Here is a 6,639-nt window from a genome sequence, read left to right on the forward strand (position 1 = left end):
GAAGTGACTTATATTTGGTTTAATCAATTATAAGAGAGAAATTATTCCTAAAAATTGATTCTTAGTTCCATACTTTCAGGGTATAGCATTGAATAGTTTATGATCCATGTGGTTAGTATTTTCTGTGTGCTTAGTCTTCTGTTTTTGATATCGTCCTACATGAAAACTAAGCTTTTGTGGAAGAAGCTCCTTTCTTCCGATATACTTTTACTAAGTAAATCTAAGACAGATGAAGATTAACAAATTTGATGGTTTATCTCCTAGTATACAAGCAAGAGCGAAAGTGAGTCTGGTCCTTTGAAAGCAACCTACAGGACAGTTATTGTACCAAGCTCACTGCCAGGGAAAGCTGGTGAACCTGACTTAACTTTGTTTTCACATCCTTGAAAAGTGGAGTAAATTTGTTTTCTTTTATTGTCTAATTCAAGGGTGGAGTTTAACTGCTGAAAGAAGCAGTTCTTCACACTACGGTTCCCATGCACTAGTTTTGTGAGTATTATCATTACCTGTTTCCAGTGGACATCTTGTTCAGGCTCCCACAGCTTTCTTCCCAGGCTGTCCTGCCTTCTTCACTGCTGATTTGTCTCTTTTAAGAGGAAGTACTTTCAGTTAGTCACACCTGCCTCCCAGGATCTTCCCTGCCATGCTCGTTTTCTCTATTTTCAATGCACGGGATTCAGTGTGCACCGTTTGTAAGGGAGGAAAAGGTCTAAATATCACAGATGTAATGAAGCTCAGTTTTCAACATATACATGTTGAGTTGTGTGAGCTAATTTTGTGACTCGTGATACCGCGTTATCATCCTATATGAGCAAAACCTCTTCTATCAGGCAGCACTTGGCAGTGAAATGAGGACTGCCACGTTCAGCTGCAGAAACCAGCCAAAAGGATCTGAAGTTAAGAAGGAAGATGTGCACTGTTGAATGTCAGTCATTCATTTCTCTTTCAAAACAAAACAAATCATAAATACTGAATGGTCATCTGCATTCTCTGGCCTCATATCAGAGGTCAGAGGTTATAGGGGAGAAAATACAGAGATGCACAGCAACAGAATGAAGACAGAAAAAGAAAAAAAAAATGTACTTCATTGGAGTCCCCAGGCGTGTGACAACAGAAAAACAACCTCAGAAGGAGAAACTGTCCAGAAAGGGAAACGATGTACATGACACTCACATGCTTGATTAAGACACAGAAAATTGCAGGCAGCAGCAAAAGCCAACTGCAGTTGTTAACTCCCAATGAAACTCACCCCCATTTCCTGGCATAAACATACTACTGTCAAGAAAATGCTGAAGGGGTGAGTGTGATTCCTGGCTTTTCTAGACATATCATAGCAAGGCCTTTTAGAAATCACTTTCCTTGGGGTATTTTCTAAATATAGAGGGAACAAATGAGAAGAGCTATCATCTTTTTGTATGCCCTCAGAGTCCTAAACATTCAATGCCTCCTTTTTTTTTTATGTTAAAGTCCCTTCCATCAGGGTATGACACACCTTTACGGTACATATAATTTGGATTTTGAGGATGCCCACATGAACGTTCCCACATTCCTGTGGGAATTGTCTAATGTACATACAGCACACCATAATTTTATATTCTCATGTTCCCACAGTCATTTCAATGGATTTATTGTTTATCTAGCTTATTCTATTAGTATCATATTATGTGGCTTCTACACGCCCTACCCAAAATCCTGTTGCCATCACTGAGTGATCCTCTGGCTTTTCTAGCTGTTGAATCACAGAATTACAGAATGTTAAAGGGTTGGAAGGGACCTCAAAAGATCATTTAGTCCAACGCCTCTGTCAAAGCAGGATCATCTAGAGAAGGTCACACAGGAACACATCCAGGCGGGTTTTGAATATCTCCAGAGAAGGAGACTTCACAACCTCCCTGGGCAGCCTGTTCCAGTGCTCTGTCACACTCACAGTGAAAAAAAAAATTCCTAATGTTTTTGTGGAACCTCCTATGTTGCAGCTTGCATCCATTGCCCCTTGTCCTATCACTGGACACTACTAAGAAGAGCCTGGCTCCGTCCTCCTGACACTCCCCAATGAGATCACCCCTCAGCCTCCTCTTCTCCAAGCTAAAGAGACCCAGCTCCTTCAGCCTTTCCTCAGAAGGGAGATGTTCCACTCCCTTCATCATCTTTGTTGCTCTGCACTGGACTCTCTCAAGCAGTTCCCTGTGTCTCTTGAGCTGAGGGGCCCAGAACTGGACACAATATTCCAGATGTGGACACACAATATTCCAGACTGAGTCCCAACAAGAAGGGTTGTCAGTAGTGAAAGATTTAAAGCATTCAAAAAACTCACAAAAAATAACAACTTGTGGCTCCTGTCTCCAAATTAGCTCCTTCCATTTCAACACACTCATGTTCACATAATATATAAGAAGCAGCATATGAGATATCCACCCAGACCAGCTTCAATAATTTACTTCACTTTTGTTGCATAACAGCCTCCTCCAGAGTGAGTATGGCCTATCTTCAAGTACTGCCTATAAAGAACTTGAATATGTAACTCCTGAATTATAAAAATAGTAATATAGAACTAATATTTTTTTCCTGAATTATATGTTCACTGTCTCTGTCTCAGCCACTGTTGCTGTGACTATTTCCTACCACCTCATTTTCCAAAAGACACAGAACAGAACAGAGTTACATGGCAGGAGAAGGAAGAATCAAGATATTACAGTTGTTTAAGTTTTGCATTTAATATCTTATCTCTAAAGACATAAAGACAAGAACAACTATTTCATTCATCCTTTTCTTGCTTAAAGTTAATACAAATATTTTTTGCGAATAACTTTATTGAGGTAAAAGTAGTCATCTGGCCTAAGGAAGATGAATTGCTTTCTTGTCCTCTAAGTTGAGAGGTAGGAGCACATCCACAGACTCATCCCAACTACCTTAAATGTTTATCTTAGGCAGAGATGTTTTATATCCTTTGGAGGTATTGGTGTCTAAATGACTCACTACAGTCATACATCTAACTTTTAGAAAGTTAATGCTAGCAGAAATCCACTTAAACTCCCCCAAAAGTCTTTCAGTTCCTCTGCTCATCACTGTACCTTACCAACGATATCAGGACAGCCATACAAGGTTCTGGTAAGTGAAAACAAGTTGTGACACAAGAAGAAAATGCAATGAGAAAATTACAAAATATTTGCTGCCTGACATTAATGAAAAGTTTGGCCAAAGATTGCAGACACGATGCAGCAATTTTTGTGTACCACACAACACAGACTTTTACTGCAGGTGTTTTGGCCTTCAGGGCTTTCCAGTGTATGCCCTGAGGTATGCTCCAACCACTTATATCAAGCGATCTTCAGCCACCTGAAAAAATATGCCAATTAATACATCTCAAGCATGCATTGATACTTGATTTCTCACCATAAAGGCTTTCAAGACTCATTCCAAACTCCTGTGTAGCTCTTTCATTAGTTACTAAAGACTCCCAGCTGCAATCTTCCCAGCTCTGTAGAGGTGCTGCCCCTTGTGATTCTCAGTAAGTTCTGATGATATGGAAAAAATCCTAAAATACCATTGGCTGAAGCCAGTTTGGCAGCAGGACAGTGGAAACAGCATTTGACTCCTGATGAGTTTCTATGTCAAACCATAAGTAGGTTCTTTAAAGGGAAAAATGGGTGATGGAAGACCAAGCAGCTGCTTCAGTTAATTTTTTTTCCCTGGAAATATTGATTCCGAGCTCTTCTTCACCAACTGTGGAATGTCCAAACTGCTGCCTTTCTCAGCCCTCAAGATGACTTTTAAAACTTTTTTTCAAGTTCTTTTAGCAGGGGAATCGGGTGAAGAAAGCACAAGAAAGGCAGCGATAGAGCAGACTTTGATACCTCCACCCCTATGGGTTCATGTGAGAGTCACGTAGAACATAGATAGGAAGGAACTTTGTAGAACTGAACCCAGTACAGAAACTGTAATATAATAACTTGGGCTTCTGAGTGAGTCTGAAGGAGCTATAAAAGACTGTTACCTAAAGAGCTCGGTCAGTCTATTAATGCTAGAGACATTTCTCTCTGAAACATAAGGAGGGTACAGAGAGAAGGCTCTAATGGCAGGGGAAAAGCATTTTGAAGGCAGATGTCTTTTGAAAGTCAAGAGAAATTTAATAAATCTTCTCCCTACTTGGATATATTCCACTTCTTGCAAAACTCTTCTCCTTGGCACAGACGTCACAGAATAATGGAGTAATTAAAAAATCCCTCACAGGTGCAATGCCTGGTTGAGAAATAGTCACCGTAATGAATTGTCCCAGACAATGGCAGTGGCTTTGATGAGTGACTGGGTAGTCCTCATTTTAGCTACAGGGTATCTACCAGTTACACCATATTCTTTTTCTATATAGTGATTAAGAACAGCACACGTTCAGGGGATTTTTCCAATTAATGAAGAGGTAAGTTTAAGGTAAACTTTTTGGTGATTTCTCAAGAGTTGAAGACCTGTTAAATAATTTAACTCTTTTGCCTACCAGTCTGGGTGAGGAAATAACACTCAGGCAGTTTCAAGAAAATGTGCATTGACTACCATGAAGTTTTTCACCTTTTGTAGCCCTTCCCTATGGACCTAGTGAGCCAGGCTTTATTTAAGCTGCTTTATCATACAAAAAGCTTTATTATACACATTTTTCTCTTCTTTATACCAAGCACTAATGTGCTACTTCTGTGCGCATGCCAAAAAAAGAATTTTTCCCTTTTGTCATTTTTTTCTTTAAAACATTAAATTACTACACTGAAAATATAAAACATAGATCACACACACACATACAAAAAAATCCACAAAACTGAAACCAAAAAATAAGTTCACTCTGGCCACAGGAGATAACTTGGCAGCAGCTGAATGTCAAAAGACATTAGGAAAATTTGTGTAGTGTTATTGTGCATTAAGAAACAATAAAAACTATGAAGAACAGAGCAGTAGAAAAAGTACCAGCTGTGATCTTCTGTGCACTAGCAGAAAACGCAGTAGGCAGCTAATAGATGCCCTTAGCATCTCAGATCATGTAATTTTATGATGCTTAGATATGGCACTATTATTTCAGATGAAATCATGTTACAGAAATGTGCATGTAACTATCAGTTACACAAAAAAGTAATTTCAAAATATAATAATTTAACTAAAAAACCCCTACATTCTGATCATTTTCTTGATTGTGCCAATTCTATAAATGCTTCTGAAGTCTCACTTGAGGACAGAAAAAACTGTCCCAAACTAGACAACTAAAGACTACTCATTTTTATGAACATGACACTCTTGCCAAGTAAAACAAACAAAAAAAATCACTGAGTTAATATTTTAGTTATTCTGTCAGTTGTTAAAGAGAATTAAATCACCAAAATATCATCAGTTATTAGTGTTTATATGACTATACTGTATTGAGTTGATCTCAGGATTTCCATATTAAAATTAATTTAAGATATGTTACATCAGAATATTTATTGGGTATGAACTGTAATTTTAAATCTACACGGAAATGCACATATGTGTCTTTTCCTATAATTAATAATTATTCACTATTTTCAGATGTTCATTTAAAAGGCACTTACAAAATATATGCATTTTATCACCAGTTTTACACTTGATGTTTCTCTTCATTCATATTTATTTTTGATAATAAATGTATATAAACCTTTATATAATAGACTTATATATAAGATAACAATTCAGAGACAAATGATTATATACACTTGTTACAGTTTAGAATATGAATACATTCATTTTAATTGCAACATAGAGTGAAATATTAACAGTACATTAAGTATTATAGAGATCTTAATATACAAGTGAAATAATTTGATTATCAGTATATTTCCTCTTTCTAAATTTTAGCGAATGGCCTCTTAGAGTTACAAACAGTCAAGGAATAGAGGCTGAATGGCATCTGTCTTCACTTTTAATAATTCTAGCACATAAGAGCATTTTGTAGTAAGAAGATGTAATAGTATGCTCACAAGAAACAAATACAGTGTCTAACTGTGTGCTGAGAAACTGCATTTAGACCAGGAGTGGGGTCACATACCTGTCTGAAGGCAGAGGTGCTCTCACTACTCTTGCCACCCGGAACTGGCAAGCTCCAGAAGAGCCTGCTAACTGAGCTCCTTATTCACAGAAAATACAAGTTGCTGTGACAACTCTGTAGCAACCGTGGCTACCTAGTGCCCTAGGAGTCAGCTGATCTTTCATCAGCCTCAAAGAGAAACAGTTTCATAGACGTTTTAAACTCATTGGTAGCTACGTTATCTCAAGTGATAAGGAATTGTAAGACCGCTGAGCCAGGGATAATGCTCTTCTACACTTATGCCTTGCAAGAAAAACTTTCAACATCGTTGTCTGACTCTGATCTCTTTACACCCTTCAGTAGCCCAGCACTTGGAGGCAATGTCTCAGGTGTCTGTTGCCAGTCCAGAACAAGCTCAATTGACTTTAATCTTTGCAAACAGTCTAACCTCAGTTAATCCTCACAGTACACTGGAAGCCAGGTAAGACGTTTCATACTAGAGAAAACTCTTCAGATTTGGGGTTATTATGCTTTACACAAAGCACAGAAACAGGTCATAATGAGGGATCACAGCTATGAATATAGCTATTCAAATTCATGGGACTCTTTCTAATGATTTCTGC

The sequence above is a fragment of the Apaloderma vittatum genome, unplaced genomic scaffold (assembly GCF_000703405.1).
Source record: "Apaloderma vittatum isolate BGI_N311 unplaced genomic scaffold, ASM70340v1 scaffold4852, whole genome shotgun sequence".
Taxonomy (NCBI): domain Eukaryota; kingdom Metazoa; phylum Chordata; class Aves; order Trogoniformes; family Trogonidae; genus Apaloderma; species Apaloderma vittatum.